This window comes from Pleurodeles waltl, chromosome 1_2 (genome assembly GCF_031143425.1).
Source record: "Pleurodeles waltl isolate 20211129_DDA chromosome 1_2, aPleWal1.hap1.20221129, whole genome shotgun sequence".
Taxonomy (NCBI): Eukaryota; Metazoa; Chordata; class Amphibia; order Caudata; family Salamandridae; genus Pleurodeles; species Pleurodeles waltl.
In genome coordinates this window covers 1,191,543,017-1,191,568,026 of record NC_090437.1, presented here as the reverse complement: position 1 = coordinate 1,191,568,026, position 25,010 = coordinate 1,191,543,017, and the positions used below count along the sequence as shown (strand labels likewise).

The 25,010-nt window shown below is 43.4% G+C and overlaps 1 protein-coding gene and 1 long non-coding RNA gene across 4 annotated transcripts in view; one reads left to right on the top strand and one right to left on the bottom strand.

Moving 5' to 3' along the window:
* Positions 1–25,010, top strand: part of HGFAC (HGF activator) — a 600,748-nt gene that overhangs the window by 222,987 nt on the left and 352,751 nt on the right. The window lies entirely within an intron of this gene.
* LOC138249525 (uncharacterized) overlaps positions 1–25,010 on the bottom strand; it is a 456,612-nt gene that overhangs the window by 187,274 nt on the left and 244,328 nt on the right. The window contains exon 5 of one of the 3 annotated variants that reach the window (XR_011194830.1): positions 2,178–2,428. The exons of the other annotated variants lie outside the window; for them this stretch is intronic. This is a non-coding gene — a long non-coding RNA (uncharacterized lncRNA). Of the gene's footprint in view, positions 1–2,177; positions 2,429–25,010 lie in introns of those variants that run through there. 3 annotated transcript variants of the gene reach the window in all.

The window sequence follows — 25,010 nt, the reverse complement described above, 5'->3', positions numbered from 1 at the left end:
CTTCTCTCTTATAACAATTCCTCTTTCCCTGTTTTTACTACTTGTGTCATATATTTCATGTGTGGTCAGTAGTGGTTGTGGTGAGAGACAGAAAAGAGCATCACACCCATTGGAACCTGGGTATAAGATTAGTGCTTTCTGCCAGATTACGTAACTCATGTTCTTATCCAACCTGTGCCATGAAATCCGATACCATGTAGTCCCAGATATTTGATATCCTAACACCTTTCTGTAAAAACAGAGTTAAGCAAGGGATGTACACCACGCAAAAAGAAGAAAAAGATTCTAGTCCAGTATTTTCGTCTTCTGAATCTAAAGATATAGATCGGTGGATGGTACCACATCCTATATGAGAGACGAAGACCCATTCAACTTTCTTTTCAGTAGTCACTCCCATCAGACACTTATAAATTGGGCTATAAATGATGCAGCAATGATGCAGCCTGTGATGAATCATTCTTGCTCTGGCAGCACCAGATGTTGCACATAGGGAAGTACTCTAGCTGCAGTAACTTTAGCCTGTATTTTAGCGTCAGTGTTCATCAGGCAGAGGGGGTCTTTAAAATGAGCATCTGGTCGCATTTTTACCATTTTCAGTAGTGTTATAGCAATGGCTTCCCTCAGTGTTTCACTTTCTCAAGCATAGCAAATGAGACCTCATTAAAGTCCATATTAAACTCTAAAGTTGATCTGTTGATTCCTGGAAGGCTAGTGACAAAGGACCTGATTTAGATCTCGGCAGATGGAATACTCGGTCATGTCCCGTCTACTGTATTATGATCCCCTTATGATATAATGGGATCGTAATATGGCAGACAAGATATCCGTCACTTTTGTGATGGAGTATTCCCCTCCGCCAAGATCTAAATCAGGCCCTTAGTCTGGATTAGATTTATGTGCGTATTATAGTTAGGTTAATGATAAGGGTCTGGTTATTGTACATCTAGATATAGGTTTAGAGTTGCACTTTGGGTTACGTTTAAGGTTTGGGATAGGAAAAGAGGTTAAATTAGGGTTAGGTTTGCATGAAAGAATAGGGTTTATATTAGGGAAATTTTAAAGTTGAGGATTTTGTTGCCAGGTTTGGTTAAGAACAGGATTATGGTTGTGCTGAGTTAGGATATGTGATCTTCATTCTGGCATTCTTCATAATGATTTCTTAATAGCTGTCAAAGTAAATGGATTTTTAATTTTTCTTCATAAAAGATCCAACCATCAAACTTGTGGAGATGCCCGCCCACCGGACAAAGTCCCACTTTTGGCGGCAAATCCAGGGGGAAAATTAGGAAAAACAAGGAGGAGTGACCACTTCAGCTAGGACCACCCCTAGGGTGACCAGAGCTGGAGTGACCCCCCTCCCTGCAGAATCCTCCATCTTGGTTTGGAGGACAGGGACCAATACAGTTAGGTGTGTGTCCCTCCCCAAAGGGAGAGGACACTGGAAGGGTGTAATCACCCTCAGGGACAGTAGCCATTGGCTACTGCCCTATGACCCCTGTAACGCCCCTAAATTCAGGATTTAAAGGCTCCCCTGAATGTAGCTCATCAGATTCCTGGAGACCTCAAGAAGACAACAAGAAGAAAGAAGAAGGACTTCTAGGCTGACCCCCAGCAGAGAAGACTGCAGACACCAACTGATTTGGCCCCAGCCCTACCGGCCTGTTTACAGCTTCTGAAGCCCCTGCTACAAAAAAGGCGACACATCCTGTAGGACCACTGACCTCTTCAAAACCCCAAGAGCACTGCCTGCCTACCAGAGGACCAAGATCTCCTGAGGACACTGGCCCTGTCCACAAAGAAACTCCAGTAAAGAACTTCAGAACTGCCCCGGATCCGCAAGTACTGCCCACTTTGCACCTGCCGCCCACGGCCCGTGTTTAGTAGTGCCTCCACTCCTACAACCCCGGCCAATCTCAGAGGTGTCACCTCCTCAACAGGAAGCAGGCAGAAATCATGTCAATACAGTTGATTGCCAGGAATGGGCTACGCATGCAAGGCCCTCGCTCCCATAGGAATACTCGTACATCAGAGAAAGTCCAGTAGCCTTCATCTGCATGCAGGGGCTGCAGGCACAAGCATGACAAGAAGCACATGCATGTCAGATGTATGACGCCCTCTGCACCCATTTTTAGCAGCATCAACCATTAACCTAACAGTAGCCTTGATGCACACTTTTTTAATAGAAAGCAAAGCGCCCTCAGGTATGAAATCCTGGCTGGACTTCCCTGCAATTTTCTCAGTGCCCCTTATTTGAAATTGCATTTTCAATTACAAAGTTTGGTATCACTTTGATTATTTGTGCTCACGTCACCCTTTGCAATGATATGGGTGAGTGTGTGACTGCCATACACTGCCATGGCAACCATTCGCCATTTTAAGCCTTGATTTTCACAATCCTCTTCTCTGTAATGCCTTCATTTGCAATTTCCTATGAATAAATGATAGAAAACCCGTTTAAACAAGATTTGCACTTGCAACACACACCCATTTGTATTGCATGTGCTGGGGATGGTTTGTTCTTTATTATTTTTTCACAGACATGAGCATAATAAAATCACAAAACAAGTGAAGTTTTTTTGTTAAATAACTTCTATTTAGAATATTAACAGCAATAACAATAAATAAATCAGTAATATTACCAATAAGAGTCATAAATGTAAAAGTATTGAATGTGTGACAAAAAGTAAAAACATATGCAATGTAGAATTTTTTTTTTGCCATCTTCTATAAAAAAGGAAAAGAGGAAGGAGTAGAAAATGAGAATAAGAGAGTAAAAAAGAATGGGAAAGATAGAGGAGGGGAACATGGAGAAAAAAGAAAGAAAAGTAGCAAACGGTAACAATATAAGTAAGACATAGGGCCTGATTTATGTCTTGGCGGAGGGAAATTCTATCCCATCTGCCATATTACGATTCCATTCTATCCCATGTATACCCTCCACGAAGACCTAAATCAGGCTCTAAATCTTCTTACGTAAAGTTAATGATAATACAGTATGCATTCTATGCTCATCACATATGAAAGTTCATCATGTTAATATAGAGATGATAGAAATATCTTTCCAGCACAAGAGTATAACCTTAAAAGCTAGTGCAATAAATAGACCAAACAATATAGGTTTAGGAGACAAATGATCACAACTAGGTGAAAAAAGAACCTAAGAAAACATTTTGCAAACGAAGCAATACATTACATTGGAAAATCTTTAAACATTTGAACCAGATTGAGGTCCAGAAATTGGTAAAGGGAGAACAACTATATAACATATGTATTAAAGAACCATTGTATTAGGAAGAAGACCAGCATAATGGAGAAGCAGATGAGTCAAATTTAGAAACACATTCTGGAGTAATAGCTTTATCATAAATAAAAAAGAGGGACTGTGTAATGTGAGCAGCTTTAGAGGTATTGAATATTTTAAGCCAAATTTTGCCTCAAAGCTGTGCAGAAAATGAGATTTATAAATCAGCTTCCCATAGCAATTGAAGAGACCTTTTGTTTCTAATAATGTTATTTGATAGTAATGTTTTGTATGTAAGAGCAGCCTTAGGGAAAGGTTCATGGTGGATCATATCTAAAGGTGTCACATGTACAGGCGTAATTGACTCAGAATGCAATTGGGTTGTAGAAAGAAAACATTGAAGAGAGGTGGAAATTATCTCATAATCCTTCGAAAAGGAGTCAGGTAATTGATAATGTAGTTGTTAGTATTCAAAAGATACAATAGAATTATCTCTCACAAATTGGTGTACAAACATAATACCCTTCTCCTTACAATGTTTAAAAGAAAAAAGATCTATTGCGAAACTTAAGAAATGTATTGTACCAGATTGAGGAATATGAAAAAACATTGTTGAATGTTAAGATTAGCAGAAATGAATTTATGAAGTAAGTGCTGCGAATAATATAAAACGGGATACTAAGATACAAAAGTACAGTTAGACATATGAAGGACATCTTAAAAGGAGACATCTTTCAATGGAGATCATTCAAACATAATCTATTGTGGAGCAAGATAATCTTGGAAATTGTTAATGGTAGCATAAAATTGTTGTATCAAAAAAAGAGGAGTGGTAAAGCATAAAATCAGGAAATTGCACACCGCTTCACATTTTGTCCATATGAGTTTAGAGAGGGCAATACGTGGATGCTTATTATTTCATAGGAATGTTGTACAAATGGAGTCCATGTTTTAAAAGTAGTAATTAGGGATCTTAAAGGGTAACATGGAGATAGTATAAAGAACATGTGGTACAATCATCATTCTAATGGTATCAAGTATCCCCCACCATGATCGATGAAGAGGAGAGAAAGATAAAAGTAATGTTTGCACTTTGATTTTAAAGTTGTGAATTTATGGCGCAGTGTGTCAGATATGGTAGGGAAAATCAAAACACCAAGGTACTTACTTTTTGAGGGACACCATGTGGAATTAGCGTTCTCAAACGTATATGGATAACAAGAGGAGATCAATGATGACATTTCAGTTTTAATGAAAGTAAGTTTATAAGCAGAAATGCAAGAGTATAATGAAATCTCATGTATAAAAGGTTCCAGAGAGGTCAAAGGATTAGACATACAGATTAGAACATCGTCTGCATAGCAGATAGCTTAACCTCCAGGAAACCCTTTTCAAACCCAGAGATAAGATTACTGCAACTTATGTGTATAAGGAATGGTTCCAGGCAAAGAACAAACAGTGAAGGGGAAATGGGGCAACCTTGTCTAGTACCTCTATGTCAAGAAAAATAAGGAGAAAAACAACCATTAACAAAAACACTAGTATGATGGTCACAATGTAATATTTTATAAACGAGATACATTTTGGGCCAAAACCAAACCAACAAAGGGTGGTAAACAAAACTTTCCAATTAATGTGGTCAAAAGCTTTTTCGGCCTCTATAGATAAGGCTGCAAGAGGAGTATCACTTTTTCCAGCCAAACCTAGATATTAGAAAATAACCTGGCATTGTCATGAAACCAGACTGATCAGGTTTGACAAGAAGAGGCTCTAGGTGTGATGCTAGAATTTTGGTAAAGATCTGTAGAATGAGCCGTTGTGCCCCATGGTAAGCATATTTGTCTACTACACAGAAAATATACCAGCAACCATGTGAAATGTAACCTGCTACTGCGAGGGAACATTTTGCATAGAGTTTTGCACCACCTGAAATAACAAAACAAGCAATTTACACTGTAAAACCTGTATTTTGTACTAGTTGGTTGGTGAAAATGTCAGTCTAAATTTTGGTGTAAAAGGCATCTGTACCAGGAAAATCTGTGTTATATAGAAAATTGGTGCAATGTTACAGTATTGTGGTTATGGAAATAGTCCTGAGTTGGCTGACAGGGGAGCTCTACTTACTTAACCTAACAATGAGAGGTTATAATTTCTACTGTAAGTGGGCTATAAATTCTCTTTGATGCTGCACCATAGAGAAGTTAGCCAGTAAGGGTATTATATGGCCCCTGCCCTTGGACAAGGAAAGCACATTATGTCAGCTGGCTTTAAAAAGTGTAACAAGCATTGGCAAAGCCAAAAGTTCTCGCTTATGTAAGATCTGTTGAATTTGTCGTTTTTTTAGGTGGAGCATAGCAGCGGAGAAGCGCTGCTTTTCTGATGTGTTGTTATCTATTTAGGCTTTTAACCACGCCCACTGCATGCCCATCACTATCGCTCGTTCATGGGCTTGCCCTTCAAAAATCCTTTGTTATCATTGGTAAATGCTTTACGTTTGTCCGTCCTTCGGGAGGTTTGGTTACCACCTTGGACATCGACCCTGTAACATGGCTAATTGCACTTTTGCGGATATGTTTGACTGTGAGCGAACTTCTTTTTCCTTTTGTGTGTCTCCTCCATGCTCATGGTGTGGCGCTTTGAATCGGCTTGCTTATGTGAAACTGTTTTACTTTTCATTTTCAATTTATGTGGCAAGAAAAGTCCAGATTGGAGTTTACAACGCTAATAGCTCTATTTGGCTTTCTCAAAGATTTTTTTTTGCTATGTTCTACAGCAGCTGTGCTGCTGTATAACTTGGCTGAAAAACATTGACAACCCAATAAATCTCACATAGGCAAGACTTAATGGCTTGCCAATGCTTTTTTACAACGTTAATGAATTTTATATGTTCTTCATGTCATTTTCTTCAAAATGAGTTTTTTCATTTTCACATAATGCCGGATCTTTTGCTTAAGAACGCATTCATGGAAGTGAAGAGTAAACATTCTGATTGGCTCAGAGTAGTGGGTATTAACACCTCACTGACACCCCGACCAAGCACTCCCATAGGCAGTCTGTGGAGCCAATGATACTGGTAAAGATATTTGTTAAGTACAAATTTATTGTAGAAATTTTTTTTTTTTTAAAAGAGCATTTACATCACACATATGCACATAAATGAAAAGAACAATAACCGATGAACACAAACACATGCAACTGGAGTGATTGCACTGCCTTAGTTTTAATATATCGGATTTAATGTTGGAGACGTTGCATATGAAGTATCAGGTATGTTAACTCTCTTTAGAATGCACATTACACTCATCACAAAGGATATATTTAATTTGTAAATCTCCTGTGAATAACAGCTTGATTCATGGGGCACTGATTACAGCAGAGAAATAGAAAGGATGATGTGTGCATGTTTACTATCCAGTGTGCCAGCAGCGCTTTGTAATGAGCTAGGATCATCTCAGCTTGGGACTGGCAGATGGGCTTCTTGAGAAGTGCACAGGTGTTGTAAGTCACTAGACCTGTCAAAGCTCTTTGTCTAGCAAACACTCTACAGTTCTAATTTTTTTGAGTCACTGTTAGTTTTTTTTTATCCCTGGAAGATTTTTAATATTTGATATATTTAATTGAGCATAGTGTAGATTGTATCCTCTTGTGTTTATAGCACTAGTAGCTAAATAAGTATGGGCCAGGTGTGCAAAACTGTTTTGTGGTTGTAAATCCTGCGTTTGGGAAAATCACGTAAAATAGCCTGCTGTGATATATAAACTGTACTTTCTAAGTCAGAAATGTCCGGTTTGGAAAGAATACCGAGTTATAAACACCCCCCTCTCCTCTGTGAGTCAGTATGCAGTGTATCAGTGATTTCCGCCAGCAATGGACTGATGAGTGATGGAAATCCAAAACGGGGTATTAATACATTTGCCCAGTGGATGCTGACTCTATTCGAGACAGCTTTAAAAAAGGTTGTCATGCAGTGAATACCAGATCAGGGATCGAGATCTCCTGACCCTCGCAGGCCTCCATCCCTGTATTTGCAGCTATTCGAAGTCGGTCATAAAAGCCTTCTTCCTTGGCTCCCTTCTCTGTAGAACGCCTTAGAGGTTGAAGTTTTTAAGGCCTATATTATGAAAAACGTACATCCTCTATTCACTTATATATTTTTTATTTTTCCAAAACATTCTCTTTTTTTCTCATGATGGATGATAGGTACTGCTCTCTGCTGTAAAAGAACACAATTACATAACTACAGGAAATTAAATACGCAGTGCTTTTCATGATGCATCAATGTAAAAGGGCTTTATTCGCTTAAAAACAAAATCAGATTCAGAGTTTTCCACCTTATGGTAAAGAGATGTAGGCAAGTATAATGTTTTCAATTCTTCTGTACCATTAATAGCAACTAGGTGAAACAAAAAAATAATAAAAGAAGAATTGCTGAGAAAAAGAAAATAGCAATGCTCATTATTGCGAATTGGTGAATAATAGTCAAACACTCCCTATAAACAGAGGTGGCTTCTTCCTGAGGGTATTGGGGCTCTGCCCTTTCCCCCACAGCTATGGGTTCCTCTAAATATGAATGCCTTTGGCTTCCTATCTAGCTGCACTATTGCCACTATGTTTTTCTTTGTCCTTACTGCTTAATCTGTTTTGTTTTTAGTTCCTCGTTTCTAAGGACCCTGACCATGTGTTATCCCCAAACTCCAAATCTAGTGGTCCTTGGTGATACTTTTGGAAGTCTCACTGTTATAGCCGTGGTTCTCTCTGCACAGGCCTTGGCTGGTGGACTGTTCACAGGGGCTTGATGTGCAGTAGCTGCACTAAGGGTAATACCTATCTATGTCCCTGTGTAAATGTTTTTTTTGGGGTATTCGGAAATAGTTGCAAACAATGTGCAGAGTGTTAGAAATGTGGTTCTTGCTACGAACTTCATAAACATAACCTATTCCTACTCAATTAATTACCACCAACATAATGAACATAAACTAGTTAGGTCACCACAGTTCTAAAAACGTGTTTGGCCAATGCTTGGTTGTCAGGCATTTGACAAATAGGAGCGGTCTGGGGTCAACCTGCCTCAGCCTTACTTCCATATACACAATAAGGTTATTGACAAAACAATACAGACAGAGATGCAGAATAGGAACCTTGTGGTTAGGTTGGTAGGTTAGAAGTCTAGTGGTCCCACAGAATGCTTCCTGTTCACTCTAGTCCCTCCTTCATGGTCAATGCAGGATCGATTGCAGAAGAAGATGTAATAGTCACTTGTTTGGTACCTGGCATCTGTTCACATAGGTTTGGCTTTTCACTTCCACTTTAGTATGTCACCTGGCCCTTCTGCCCCTCATGTTTATTGTGATTATGCTTCTCTGGTTCCTCAGTTTCCTACCCTTCCTATCCCAATCTATCGAAGGCTTTCTTGCTTTGTGCCATCTATGCTTTATCCTTCTACAGGATGTGGTGGATTTTGTGGCCTCTACCACATTCTGGATGCTTGAAATGTGTCCTGGTCCTCCTCAGCAGACATTACAGCCTCATTGTAGAGAGTACCGTTAAGCTTAAACCAATTAGGGATTATGTCCAGCGTATCTTTGTTTACTCACCTTCTGGATATTTAATTATTGTCAACTTTTGGTTTTAGAGATGATGGAATTCCTAGCCCAGGTTAAACTGTTAAAGGCCATGGCACACTAGGATGTGTCTTTGATATATTGAACTGCTTGTTGAGATTTCTAGTGCCACTTGCCTTCTCTTTTCCCCATTCCCCATGCTTCCCGTGCTGACATGTTCATTCATACTTTGGGAACACTTACCCCAGTGACCACGGTGTTAGGTTCACATTGGATTAGCTCTAGATCGTTATACTGGTATTAAACAATTCCCCAAGGAGCTATGTGTTAATTTTAAACAGTGCTAAACATTTTAGAAATCAAGAAAACAACACAATAGAATTCCCAAACCAATTTTGAAAATGTCAAGAAATCTTGTTCAAAATCAGGTCAGGGGAACTGGAGAAATGGATTTTTAATGTGTTAGGGCCAAGAGAGCCAAGAAAACAAATTTGCCAAAATGAAGTAACTATCTGCCCTGGACCAGGACGTACGGTTAATTTCAGGCCAACATCAAGATAGGAGAGACCAGGTAGGCAAGTTAGAGTCAAACCAATCAAAGTTTTTCCCTTCTGACTTTGTTTACTTTTTGGAGCGCCAAGCCTTCCACCATGGCAAGGCAAGAATCTGAAGCCAGCGAAGGCCCCTCAAGGTTGTGTACGTTGTCATTGAGCTCCAGCTGAAGCCCTAAGTTTTGGCACCTGCAGGTGCTAGTGATAGTCTTCGAGCCACCAGGTCTCTAGAAGTAGGCCTCAAAACATGGGGTCTTTCTCCAGCCAGGACTCCTGCAGGGTTCAATCCACAATAGTCAGGAGTCTTGCTTTTTGTATCCAGGTAGCAGGTAACATGAGGCCAAAGGAGGCCTTAGGCATTCCTTCTTCCAGCTTTTCGGCATAGTGTTTTTTTCTTCAGTTGTTGTCTTCAGAGGTCGACGAATGTTCTGAGGAGATAGAGTGAGATGTCTGTCTCAGTCCGTGCACTGCTGGTTACTTTCTCACAGAATTCCCATTTCCTTTTTCAGCAATTTCTTCCTTCAAAAACCAAGATGACCCTTGTCTTCTTCTAGCTGCAGGACCCTATCCAACCGAGCTTTGCCCCTATTTAGATGAGGTGCCCTCCCATCTGCCAGGGCTAAAATAGATATTCCCTCCTGCTGGGGACACAGACTAAAAAGTCTGATGTGGTTCTGGGACCCACGGTAATGCAGTTCTACTTGAAAATAAGTGCCATTTATGATGCCAAGTGTTCCTGTCTCCCTCCCATTTAGGCAATACGTGATAAGTGGCCATTAGTAACATCATTCCTGTCTTACTGTTGTCGGAAGCCAAGTTTGTGTTTTCCTGGAGAGGTTCAGTAGCAACTAGCCAGAGATGTGTATTTAGTCTCTAGAACTGGGCTGTGAGGCAAAACAGTTCTACATCAGTCAGCACCATACCATTTTCTAAAGTTACTTTTCCACTCAAATTATCAACAATCAACTTTCAGCATTGAATTAAATATGTACAACTGAAAGGAAAATAACTTTGAACTATCTCTCTAGAATTTTCCCCGACCAAGATTCAGTAAAGTGAATATGTAGTTTGCCTAAAAAGGGACATCTAACTTTTTGCAATTGTTCACTGAGGTGGGCATACTTCTTCTTAATATCTATTAAGCCCACATTTATATATTTATCAGGCAGCCCTGTAGCTTACATGACACACTTTGGGGGTTACTTAGCTAATATATAAAAGTAGTTGTTTTTACATGGCAGACACATCTTCCCTTGAGTTTATTAAACACTTTAACACTTTCTTTGAGCCTGGGCTGTCTGGTCTTTCCTTCTGTGGTGCTTCTAGAACATGTAGAGATTGCCTTTCCTTGTGGCTGAGAACAAGCATTAAGTCCCAGCAGAAACTCTTCTAGCTTGGTGTGATGTTGTCTTTGCCTCAGTGGAAGCCCCAGCCATCTCATACAAGGACAAACCCCCTAGAATCCCTCTCTACTTCACATAAAGAACAGAAGTTGGCTGCTTCAAAGAGCTACTGCTGTACAGGTGACAGCTGAGCTGAGTGGCGACTCTGCCTGGGAAGCACACTCCAACTGTGCACCGTTGCACTTGTGGGTATTCCTGTAGTCTATCACTTCACCATCAAGGATTTCCCATCCTGAGTGAGGAGTCACTGACATGATGCCCCTAATTCTGCACAAGATAGCCCTATTTTAGGGCTCACCATCACTTATCTTTATTGAAAATATACTCTTATCTCTCCATTTCACGTTCAGCTTACACCTCCACTGTCTTTAGATTGACACTGCTTTTCCCTTATTTCCTGTTTTTGGTACCCACGATTAGTGCAACTGTGAGTGGTAAATAAACAAAGCAACTCAGTAGTAATATTTTTTTGCTTAGATTACTTAAAATGCACTACAATAAAACATACCTTCATTATAACATGACATTTAACACTCGAAAACTGAATCTGTAGACTTTTCAAGCTTAAAACTAACAAGCTCTGGCAAAGCCAATAAGTCTTTGCAAACGCTTGTTTGTGAAGCCTTTTCAAAAATAGTAAAGGAAAAATATTTAAAATACTGGAGAAAAAGTAAGCACATACCATAAAGTAATTCAAAACTGCACATTGAATTCAGTATTTTTAATCTCTCTAAATTGCCGTCTTTATTTTTCAAGTAAAGTTCATTCAGGAAGCTCTGAACATAATAAAAAAGCATTCCATATAGTAGGCTATTACTAAGGGGATAGGTTTATGTGATGTTTTAAAATACAAAAATATGATTTGTTAGAGCAATGGTCATGACATGCTGACTTTGGAGTTTTATAATTTTCTATGCACTGTACATAAACCTTTGGATTTGGAGGAGCCTTTCTGAACCTATGGCGATGTTGTCTCATTTCTCACTCACTTGCTGCACACATGAGAACAAAACGGTTCCCTGATTTTGGCCAATATTGCATTATTCCATATTTATATCCTTCATGGCAAATGACTTCTGTGTAATTCAATGACATTACTACTGCACCTGGATTCTACTAGTTCTGCACTGCACTGTACCTTTGTAATTTTGCAATCAACCTTCGTGGTCTCTTTATGCTTTGGATCTCAAACTCACTTTTTGAGTCAGTCCTTTCTTATTGACTGCATTTTGAAATACTGTTTTGAATCTTGTCTCTGGGAACACATTACCTCACAGACTTTGAAGCTAATGCAGCCCCCAATCCACCCAATATTGGATGCACCATTGTCATGCATATATAATATATATATATAACATAACAAAACTCCTGGGTCTGAACAAGAAAAATTGAACTCAGAAACAAAGTAAATGAACTGTGATTGATTATTCCTTTTAAAGATCGATTTCCCTCACTCACCATAGGTGGCATGCTTCATCATCGGGTACAAAGAAAGATGTTTACATACCCTGTAACCAGTTTTAATTATCACACTATTCTTTGAACGCACTGCTTATCTCACCACCCCCAGCGCATTAGAGTACATTTATTATACCTCCGAAAACATCCTCTGTGCTCTTCTCTCGCAGTGAGAGGGTTGTAGCCCACACCGTGACTAGGTATCACAGTGCGAGGAGGCTCCCGATGATGAAGCATGCCACCTATATCTTTACCTAATATGTGCACCTGCTGCAATATCCCTTTCATTGCTTAATTTGTGCTGTTGTTTGCTGGTGGTCAGCACTTATTTTTGACAGTCTACCACCTGGTGGCGCTGTCTTTCTATTTTAGTACAAGCACATCAGCAACAATGTGTGACAGTTCATTATACGTTGAAAAATAAATCAATACCAACTCGCCTAGGTCGGTCTTGCACCTTTGGGCGCAAAATTGAAATTTTTTTGGATTTGGAGTGTGATGGATGAATAGATAATAGATAATGCTGGCAGTGGCATTTGACAGTGCTGGCTGGAGCTGTGTGAGTGGTGCAAGTTGCGGTATTTTCCGGTGGAACTTTCCAAACAGACAGGTTACAACATAATGAGCAAATAGAATTATACCAATAGCATGGAGGTCGCTGGAAGAAGGTGGCACTTAGGCCCTCATTATAACTTTGGCGGTAACTGACGCCTACCGCCATGGTGACGGCTGCCAACACGCCGCCGGCGTGGCTACCAGCCGTCTACGCGTATTTTGACTGTCAACAGTATTCTGCCAGAAGGCTGGCGGAATACCGCCATCGGTCATGGCGGCGGACGGCGATAAGGCAACGCTGCTGACAGCAGCATCCCCACGCCAGCAAAACACCGCCGACTGTATCATGAGCAATGAAACGGCATGGCAATGTTTTGCTGGCGTACGCTGCAGCTGACAGCAGCGCTGCGTCCCGTCTCCAGCCGGAGGATCCCCTGCAAGCAGGTAAGTTGGGTTCTCTGACAGGAGAGGGGGTGGGGGTTGGTGTGTGTGTGTGTGTGTGTGTGTGTGTGTGTGTGTGTGTGTGGGGGGGGTGTTGTGTGTGTGTGTGTGTGTATGTTTTGGTATGGGTGCATGCAGGTGTGAGTCGCATTGAATGAGTGCGTGATTGACTGAATGTGAGTGTATGTTGTGAATTCATGTGGGCGACATAGTATGTTGGTGTGTGTTGCGGTGTGTGGGTATGTATGTGTGCATGTGTGGGTGGATGTGGGTATGCGTGTGTGCATGTGTGTATATGGGTGTATATGGGTGCGCGTGTGGGTGTGTACATGTGCCGGGGGCGGGAGAGGGAGAGGAAGTGGGAGGGTGTGGGAGGACTCTGGGGAGGGGGAGACCCCAATCAGTGCCAGGGAAAGGGTTCCCTGGCACTGATAGTGCCTACCGCCATGGTTTTCATGGCAGTAAGATTGGCATGAAAACCATGGCGGTAGGCCAGGTCGTAATCCCGAGGGTGGGATTGTGACGGCTGCTGGGCTGGAGACCGAAGTCTGTTAAAGTGGCTATCTGTGATAGCGGTTACCGCCAGGGTCAAAATCCCATTTATTTTTACCGCCGGCCTGTTGGTGGTATTTATGTCACTTTAACACTGACCGCCAGGGTCGTAATGAGGGCCTTAGAGTCTCATTATGAGCACCTTCCCCTTATAATTTGGATGGAGCTGATAATTGGATTTAATAGTCCCATCAGAATTAAGAGCCCCGGAAGAACATTGTAGGTCCAGTGTCTTTCACAGGAGATCCACTTGCAAGGCGCTGGTGAAGTTTCTGCAGATAATAGAGGTGGAAAATTAATTATTGGTATTGGTTAATCTGGTACCAATACCTTAAGTCTGAATTATTGACAGCATTACTGGGATACCCGTAAGAGGCCCTAAGGAGAAGAGTGTTTAAAAAAGAGATACTACAACTGAAAAACCAGTGAAAAATTTGGAGTTGTGGAAAGCCTCTGTATTTCGAGATGCCAAACCAAGCTCTTTCCTTCACCAAAATCATTTAAATGGCCCGAAGGGTTGGTTGCCTCATAAAAGCTTTGGAGATCTAAATTAAATTAAATAACTCTCAATGTAAGCCTAAATTCACAGGAAATAAATAACCAATTTGAAATATGAGCAATCCTGTCATATTTCCATGATCCTAAAATGAAGAAAGCATGATCTTAAAAAACCTTTACAGTAACATTTGAGAAGCTCAATGAAAACTCCATTCCTGAAGAGGAATCTTCCAGCGCCTGAAATATAGATGGAAACCTCTTGAATACAAAGCATCTTTTTATGTGCCTTGAAGTCGAAATTGAAATAGGGCAGATTATATTGTCTTAGCATTAAAAGAATAGCTTGAAAGTTTAGTGTCTAGCAAACATCCGAGAGATTTGCCAGAATCTAACAAGGTGGCAGATATACTCTCCTTTGCCGTAGTGGACTGCCAGGATTATGGAAATAGAGATGCATTTTTCTGCAGAAATGGGCAAACACTCATATAGAATTTTGAGCAGACTGCCTTCATCTGGGATTCAGACACAAAGAGGCAATTCCCTATGTGATGGACAGTCAGGGATGTCCACAACTGGCTACCATATATCCCAGTATTTTCATGTTTTTGTGTTATAGTTAATTGGCAAAAGACTGGAAACGCGCTGCACAAAGCACTGCACAGTAAGGCAGCAAGGAAGGCCTTGATGTTCTTTTCGGGATGCACTGAGGGCAATGGCAGCCGGCAACTATGGTGAGTGGTGGGTGGGCAAATGGGTGGTGGGTACGTGCATGTATGTAAGGCACCTATATACTAAAATAAATAAAAGAAATAGTCACCTACCTTGCTTGATGCACGACACGTCCTCCTTGCTCCGCTCCAGTGTTCTTGATCTCTGTCTCCTTAAGGCTCCAGCACGGGCCTCAGCCAGTTCTCCTAACCAATCCTGGCACTCCTGTCATGCTGGTAACCAACATAAGAGAAGAGCCAGGATTTGAGGGAGTGGCTTCTCTCAGTGCTTTAAAGGACACTGGAGACCTGTGCTTGCTCTCAAACCATCTGTCTAAGACAGCTGGGTCAAAGAGGTTAAAAATGCACATGTCTGGCTGGCTGTCGCAAGAGAGCTGGCCAAAGTGACATGCGCTCTTTAAACTTAAGTGCACAGCCCACTACTCCTCCCTGCTGCTGCCACTCAGCAGCAATAGCTCCATCCCATCCTGATACTGGGATCAGGACAGGTTGGTGAAAAATAAAGTGGTAATAAATCAACTTTATTACCATTTTAATTTTTTATCTCTAGGGCTTTTCTTTCCCTAATGGAGGAGCCACTCCTGACTGCGGGTCAGATAAAGGAATGCATTGTGCTGATCAAATAAAACATTAAGGCCCTCATTATGATATTGGCAGTAAAAAATGCCTACCGCCGCGGCGACGGCCGCCACAACACCGTCGCCGCGGCTACCAGCCGCCCGCCATATTATGACCACAGCCAGATTTCCGCCACAAGAAGGGCGGAAATCCGGCTGTGGCCATACTGGTGGATGGCGGTAAGGAGGCGCTGCTACCACCAGCAGCGCCACACCAGTAGACCGCCGCCAGCCGCATTATGAAAAATAATACAGCCTGGCGGTGTTCTGCTGGCGGGCGCTGCTGGCGGTAGCAGCACCCCGTCCCGTCTCCTGCCGGAAGACTACCTGGATCCAGGTAAGTCAGGTCTCCAACAGGGGAGGGGGTGGGTGTGTTGTGGGTGTGTGTGTGTGTGTGTGTGTGTGTAGGTATGTGTGAGTGTGTGCGTGAATGTGGGTGTGTGTTTAATGTTGATTGCGTGCATGAATGTATGGAAGTGTGAATGCGTGTATGTATAGAAATCGGAATGTATATCTGCATGTATGTTTTGAAGTGTGTGTGATTGGATGTATGCATGCATGTATGTATGTGTTAATGAGTGTGTGTGTGTGTGTGTGCATGGGGGAGCGTGGTTGTACGGGTGGGGGGATGTTTGGAGAGGTGGGGGCATCCTATCAGTGACAAGGAATTCCCTGTCACTGATAGGGCCTAACACCATGGCAGTAGGCAGGGTCATAACCCCGCAGGCGGCACAATGGTGGCCGCCCGGCCTGGAGATAGTTATCTCCAGCCCAGCGGCTTCTACCGCCATGGCAGTCGGAGTGGTACATTGGCCAATGCCATAATGTGGCAGTAAGTACCGCCAGCCTGTTGGTGGTACTACCGTCACAATAACGCCGACTGCCGGGATCATAATGACACCCTAAATTCCCTTGTGAACCCAAAATCAGCAGTAACTGCAAACTCTTATTGCATGTTGTTGGAAATTGGGCTATTAGTTGTGTGGCCAGCACAAGTAATAGCTCCTTAATTGAGCTCAGTGGGAACCAAACACCCCATTGTATTGCTTGACTTTCACAGGGTAGTGAGGCGGAGCAGTCTAAGGCATTCTCAAGGTGAAGTGGTGTGTGCCAGTAATCACCAATTACTGGCACACAATAATAACACTCAATAAATGATTGTCCAGTCAGTGCCTTTCTTTAGAAAAAGGAGATGTACATTTATCACACGCACACTACAATATACTTTGGCAGATGGAACATACATTGGCAGATGGAACATACCATAGATAACATTGTGTAATCACTGGTAACTCCCTAGAGGTGTCATCAAAACGTATCAAGTGAGTTACAACAGTCATTGAGTAATAATTATATTAATTTGGCATGAATCATTGTCATACTCGCAATACTAATGGGTCAACAAACATACGCAACCACCATGAAAACCTAATAAAATCATTTAGCAGAAATAAACTTTGTGTTTATGCATTCTTTAATATACTGGGCAGTAGATTGTAATGGTCAGAAAAGCCCCTAGATGGCATCACAATAACAATGACATGGTGAAAGAACACTGTAGTGTAACCATGTAATAAGCCCCTGGAGGACGCAACCATAGGAAATAGCTTTACAATGTAACCATTCAATCACCTTCTAGAGAGTGTAGTGCATTACTCATTCTATGGCCTTCCAGGCCTTCTTAAATGTTACCATACACAAGGCTTATAGAGGACAAACTACTCCCAGCTGTACAGCAAAAATTCCATCCATGGGAGAGCTTGAAAATTAACGTAAAACCAGGATACTTGCTGTTTCCCCGTCCCCCCAGCTTAGGATGAGGACTCAACAGATGATCCAAGAAGCAAGAGCTTGTCATGTTGAATAATTTGGTGGTGGTACCATCATCCTAGGACCACCACAAGTGAAGATATGTGCAAAGATGTGTTTGGAAAAAATTGCCCGCAAAGCATTTTGGGGTGAGTTTCCATAGTGCAGTGAATAATATAGTAGCGGCTCTCTTGTTGTGCCAGGAAGAGTTGCGCTTCATGTTTTCCTTTTGTTTTACCTTTAACTGTGGCCTTGCGGCACCTTTGTGTAGGGGGGTTGACAAGTCCTACTTGACAACCCAGTTGTTGCCTTTGGTGGAGGGCAGCTCAAGGAGCTGACCACCGGCTGCCCTCACCAGCTTCCCACGCTGGCAACATGAACACGTGTTGCCACGGGAGTTAGCTGCCGTGGGCATTCCCCCCCATAGCCAAAAATCTGAGGAAATGCAACGCCGCTTCCCCACATCAGTGCAGCACTCAGGAGTCCAGGGATGGGTTCCCGCCCGCATCGAATTTCACCCGGGCGATGAGGTACCAGGGTGAGTTAGCAGAACAGGGAGGGGGCCCCACGCACACCCGCTCCCCAAACCTCATGAACCCCTGCTTCTTGGTGCTATCTCCCGGGCCCTGGCTCACCTCTGAGAAAATTAGTAGAACGGCAGTGGAGCCCCACGCACTCAATGGCAGAAAAAAAGGTCATAGGTCGCCTAAATTTAAAATGCGATAACATGGACCCTAATGGGCCAATTTGGACAATCCTGGGCTAATTTTACTCCTGGTGGCTAGCTCTATTCACCAGGGCCAGTTGAAACAACCCTTCTCATCTCCAGAGCAGTGCAGGTCTCCATAAGCTAGTCCTCCTGGCTCCCTGCTCCAGTTCTCCTTTGTGGGTTTGTTGGTGAGCACAGAAAAGTCCAGGGCTTCCCCCAGCTTGTCTTCAGGGAGAGTAAGGGGGCCAGCCTCACTGGCCCTTGGGGAGACCCACTGGTCCTGGGGTTAACCGGACAGAGTCGTGGGTCCTGAGTGGTCCTTCCAGTTCTCCATGGCAATCCCTCGATCCAGCAGTGCAGTAGTTACAAAGTCTGCAGGCAAGAGAGTCTTCCCCTTGTGCAAGATTTTTTTAAAGGGGAGCGGAAGGTTGCAGAAGACAAGCACCCCTAACCAATCCTGGGGGCCACATCACCTCTCAACCCCTTTTTCCAGCCCTCCTGCACAGAATGTTGGGACAATCCAAAATGGTGTCATCAAGAAGCCACTGGTCACATCAGTTCTTGAGGTCTCAGCTCCACCCCTCACTGACATGACTGCCAGGGACTTGCACACTAGAATTTCAAAGGTGACCCCCTCCCCCCAGTGGTTTGGCTCCAGTTGTCTGGGCAATCCCCTTTGTTCAGTGGGCTTGAGCTTTCCCATCCCTGGTGCAATGAGCACTCGGCGATTGATACAGAGTATTCCACCCCACCCCCTTTCCTCTTCAGGAGCAAGAAGAAGTAGTGCTCATTGCTGTTCAGGGAACTCCGTTGCTGTTGCTGCTGGAGGAAATATAATTACTGGACACAGCAGGGTGACAACAGGCCTAGGCTGTGATTTTGAGCTGAGCAAGGAAAATATGAAAATCTCAATGATCCACAAATCTACGCAGTTATCATTTGCATATTAGGTTTTCTCACACAGGTTACACAAGCTACCTGTGCGCTGTTACTGGACTGCGCACAACAGTAGTCTCCAATGCACAGCCAGCACATGTGTGCACCTGCGTTTGCATCCATGTTCAAGTGTAACCAGACAAGTGCCTCCTACCCTGACTGCATCGCAGCGGCCTTATCTTAAAAGGCAGACACTGGCTGTAAACACTTGCAGTCCAGATACCATGTGATTACTGTGGGTGGGACACCGGTAGTGAGTCACACCCACAGTAAAAAGTACAAAGACCAGGTGATCACAAAAGCAAAAAATACGGGCAAACAATTGGGGCAGAACTCAGTGTGACACATGTGCATGTGTGTTCGTGTGTAAACCTAATTTGGTCAGAGCAAACATCAGATTTGGCCATAGGAATAGGAACAGGGTCAGAACCAAAGAATAGAGGAACCTGACAAAAAACACTCGTAGGATATTTCACTTATAAGATGAAGTACTGTACTGTGATCCTGAGAAAGGATGTAGAAGTAGATCATGGGCTAGCCTCAAGACAATTTTACATAGGAATCAAAATGAAGTATTTATTAAGGGTGTAGTGTAGAAACAAAGGGGCATATTCATACTCTGTTTGTGCCAGATTAGCGTATTTTGTATTAAATGATAATCCAGCGCAAACTTAACTCCATATTTATATCTTGACACTAGACCCGTCTAGCGTCAAAAATATGGTTAACGCCATTTTAAGGATGCGTGAAACCGCCTTTGGTCAATGAGATGCAAGGTAGGCGTCACCACCCAAAAAATTACTCGAACACCTTAGTGCCATATTTATCCAACAGGCAAAAATGACGCACAGGTGGGAGGTGGACCCGAAAAATGAAGCTAAACTCGATTTGCATCAAAATTTAACGCATGGGTCAGGGCAGACGTTAAAATGAGTCAAACACACCACTACGTAAGGAAAACACACACAAGCAACATCACAGACCAACAGGACAACATGGAGGTGCTACTGATACAGCTTGCAAGAAGACTCCGAGCACAGGACCAACAGCAGTAGCCACCACCACCCCAATGTGGCCCACAAAGGCAACGCAGAAGGCAGGAGAGGGTCTTCAGGAACAGGACAACCCTCCATGGCCTCAGGGAACAGGATATCATCCGGAGGTATCGACTGAACTGGGAAGCCATACAGCAGCTGCTGCGCCAAATTGAGCCACAACTAACAGCTAACCTGCAGACACCACACAGCATACCACTGGTGACCAAACTGCTAGCTATCCTGCATATGTTGGCAAGTGGCTTCTTCCAGACAACGGGTGCCTGGTTGCTGGGGTATCACAGCCCTCATTCTCGGCCTTCCTGCCCAAGGTCTTAGATGCCATAATCTCCCTCACACCCTGCCACATCAGCTTCCCCAACACCCAGCAGAAGCAGCAGGAGATAAAACAGGGCTTTTACCAAATCCATGGCTTCCCGCATGTGCTCGGTGCAATTGACTGCACCCATGTCTGGTTCGTACCACCTGCAGCAACAGAGCACCTATTCCGGAACAGAAAGCACATGCATTCCATCAATGTGCAGGCCATAGTTGACCACCAGGGATTGTTCACTAACATCTTGGCCAAGTATCCTGGGAGTGTCCATGATTCATTCATATTCCAACACAGCACGATCAATCAGCACTTCCAGGATGGACAATATGGCAATGGCCTTCTTGTGGGTAAGTCCATGAACCTAGCAATATACACACAGCACAACAACCCTGTACGACACACAAAACATACACCACTACATTGACTGGATAGTTATATTGTACACCCTGACACAATGGGATACACAACTCTGGACAAATGACGGCTGCCACAAACATTAGCTGCCACTCTAGAGCAACAAGGGACCAATGTCAAAGCCAACAGTGACAATGACATGCACTGGAAGTACAACTTGGAAGATGAACCATTTCGAATTACAATAGGCCACATAGTCAATCTGACACCCTCCCAAGCAGTATGTAGTGTGGAAGGGGTATGCAATGTGTGTTGCAGCAGGTCTAACACCATGAGACACATAGCATGATGATGCTGACTCACATTTAGGTGACACGGAAATACTGATGCAGTCCCAACATCATACATCACTCCTGGGGCGCCGTTGCCAGGTAGCAATAAGGAAGTGGACGGTGCTGTGAACACATATTGATGTGACACTAATGCAAACTGCACACTGCTGCACACACTGAAAGAGCCAATTGTCCATCCAAATAGCATATGTACAGGGAGATGGCCCTTCCTGCACAGATACATCCACCTCCACAAGGCAGTTAGCCAGGTTACCTGGAGCAAGTTTGGTAGTGTAGGTGCACGGTTGCACATGAGCCACTGGCAGAGGGAACAACAACATTTTGCCTAGAACCAAGTCACACATGGGACAATTGTGCATTGTCAATACTGAACACCTCAGTGCTGCCAACTTATGGAGATGTGTTGTGCATTGTCATCTAGCCAAATCAAAGGGCCTCACTGTTGCATTTCATCTATAATGACATATGTCGAAATGGATGGGATGTCCAGGCCATGTAGTGCAACCATGTTACCACCACATCTGAATCTATTGTGTGTGTGGAAGGATCACATCCCCTCCAGTGAAAGCACACTAAAACATGTTGGACACTGCACAACGCATGGTACACACATGCTGACCAACAGTTTGGAAACAAAACCATAGATCCCAGGTCAATGAGCCAAACACAGGTTGTCAAGTCAAACAACCCACTGCAGAAAAATCTCACAGAATCCCAGGATCTCACACAATACCACCAACACATATGAGTCACAGACGACACAAGATATCAACTGCCATGCTACATGACATTCCTGTTGCAAGCACTAACAAAATACTCACTCCTATTATCTTTTGCAGTGGATCAGGGTTACAAGATCCAGCCATGGATCATGACCCCATTCCCCAACCCAAGCACAGCAGCAGAGCGTGCCTCTAATGAGGCACATCGGAGGACACACACCATTATGGAAAGGACCTTTGGCATTCTGAAGTCCATATTCGGGTGCCTGGACATCACAGGAGGCAGCCTCCTATATGCCTCACACATTGTGTGAAAAATTATACTTACCTGTGCTATCCTGCACAACATTTATGTGAGGAGGGACATCCCTCTATATGAGCCAGAGCAAGAAATGCCTGAGGAGGAGGAGGAGGAGGAGGATGGTGCCACGGAAAATGAGGGGGAACTGCAAAACACAGCTGCTGGAATGCACCACAGACAGCTAATTGTACAAAACGTTTTCAACCAATAGTCACTCTACACACCTTGTTAACATATGTAAATAAACACCTTACTTGATCACACAATCCTGCTCTGGTTTCTTCTGTCTCCATCACATGTTCCTTGGGAATGTGAGTATTGCCTCAGGGAGCATGTTACAAAGACAACTCTGGTTACTTCTGATGCAACATCGCATGTGTTGCGTATGATTGTACAGCAAACATCACACACATATAAAAATACTCATCTTTTGAATTTCACATATGAAGGACAAAATCAATGGACCACAACATATGACTCACATCCACGTTGCCAACATGGTCTACTGTAGCACATGACACACAACTATGACATCTCCAATCATAAGGTAAATAAGAGCCCCATACATGAGGCAGTGGATGTGAAATATCAGTGGAAACAGGAATGTATGAACAGACCCCTGACATTAGTAAGTGTGATGTTTGCAATCTCTGTAAGGAGCTTGTGTGACAAAGGGGGCATCATTTGTGAAAATAGATAACATGAGTGTCCCAGGCATGACAAGCAATGTTCACAATTCATGCCCTGCCCAGTCCATCCCTGGAAATAAGGCTTCCCACTGCCATGTGTTAAGTCTCTGCCCTCCCATCTCTAGGGGGTGCTGTAAACTGACTATCTGTACCCTGGGAATCATCATTAACACTCACCCAGAGTCCCTTTCTGACTCCCGTTTGCTTCCCTTTTCCATATGGCATGCTATAGAAGAACTACATTAGCTTGCATGGACTTCAGGTCCCATAATGAACTGCCTGACCTATAATCTTCTGTCCGTTGCTTCCTATGGGAAAAGTCCGGTTGTCCCTTTATACTGGATTCTCTCCTCCAGGACTTGTGAGAGACTGAAGCTGCACACACCTGTGACCTCTCTTGTGCAGCCCAGCCCCATGACTCTACCCTGGCCTTGCTGCTGCCTGGAACTGCTTATGAGCTGCCATTCCCTGAAGCTCCTCGTCGTGCATTGGAGTACGATTCCTTTGTGTTCCAGACCACTTGTTGGATTGTGTTACAGTCCTGATTCAGCCTGAACCTGCTCTCTGTTTACCCAGTCCTATTCCTGCTTGTCCAGTCAGAGTCTGCTCCCTGTTTCTCAGCCTTGTGCATGTTTGTTTCTGCCGGCCTGCTTTCTGTTTCCCAGACCTGTTCCAGCCTTTGCGTCAGCCTGAGCCTGTTCCCCGTCTTAGTTGATTACTTCGCTTTCTGTTTCCACTTAGGTTATCGTGTCTGGTAAGTTTCCTATCAGTCCTCACCAGTGTAGAAGTGTTTCCCTTTGTACTTGGGTTGGCACCTGGTTTCCAGGAGGCAAATCCAGCCACCATCCTTTGTCTAGTGTTGCATGTAGTCTTTAGTGCCTAACAGAGACAGTGTGCTATGGCTGTATTCCAGGAATCGCCACTGTATCTCCAGCCGGACCCACAAGGGCTAGTCTAGTGTATGTAAGTACAATCCTTGTTTGTGCCCTAAGGGTCCAGACTCAGAATCACTTCTGCTGCCTTCTTTCTATGGGGCTTGCGTGGAGACTATCTGTAAGATTAATCTGCTCGGAGGCACTGACGTTCCCTGTTGCTGTGGAAAGTTTTGAGCCATACCCTGTGTACAACCTTAGTGATAACCCCAGCGTGTTTGTCCATTACTGACCCGTTTCATATTTGTTCACATTAAGGTTGCTCTGCCTTCACATTTCTGTTTTCTCTACCTTACCATAGCTGGCCTTTCCCCTTGTATGCCTTCAGCTGCTCTTCTGCTGTGGTACACTACCTCCTTGCGAGATACTCTGTGAAGTCAAGGGGTGCCCATGACAGAGTCCTGACTAGACCCGCCCGAACCTGTAACACCATGGAGCCCAATCCTGACACAAGGTACACATGCCCACACACTTGAACTGGACACTTCTGTGGAATGCACATCTGAAAATATGTGAACACATGCAGCCAGGACCGCAGGTCCACCACAGCAACATAAGTAACATAGGTAATTGTTATGAGTCAAACTGACGTGTGCCAAACATTTTATGGGTGGAAGTAAGGCAGGGTGTCTCAAACACAGTACGTACCAAACATGTACACATGTTCGACATTTGTGTAGTTCACACACAAGTCACCATGAAGTCGTAACCAACAATTAATGACACATGAGGGATAACATATCCTACATAGCACTCATCAGCCATTCTCAATCATCCCTGATTTTTGTTTGTCGTGTGAAATGTAATGTACCCAAAGTCAACTACACACATCACATGAGTCAACATATATTACAAACACATATCATGACTGTTGTAGATCAGTGATTTAGCAACACAAAAGGATGATGGACGGAGTGCTGAACAATGCAACACTCACCCCCAGTCACAGATCTGGGTTTAATCCATCCATCAGGGTCATGACTGATTTGCAAATGGCTGGTTCCAAACTGGGGTGGCATAGTGAGCAAAATAATTGACGGATTAAACCCAGATCTGTGACTGGGGGTGAGTGGTAGAAAAGTTTCAGCACTCCGTCCATCATTTTATTTTGTGATGTTGCCTTGTGCACCTTAAGTGGCAAGGATATGCCCAGACGTGGATCCCTTGCTCACTGTGCCATTGGATTCAAGCTAGCCTGGCTGATGAAGGATAATACCCTGAAACCGGTC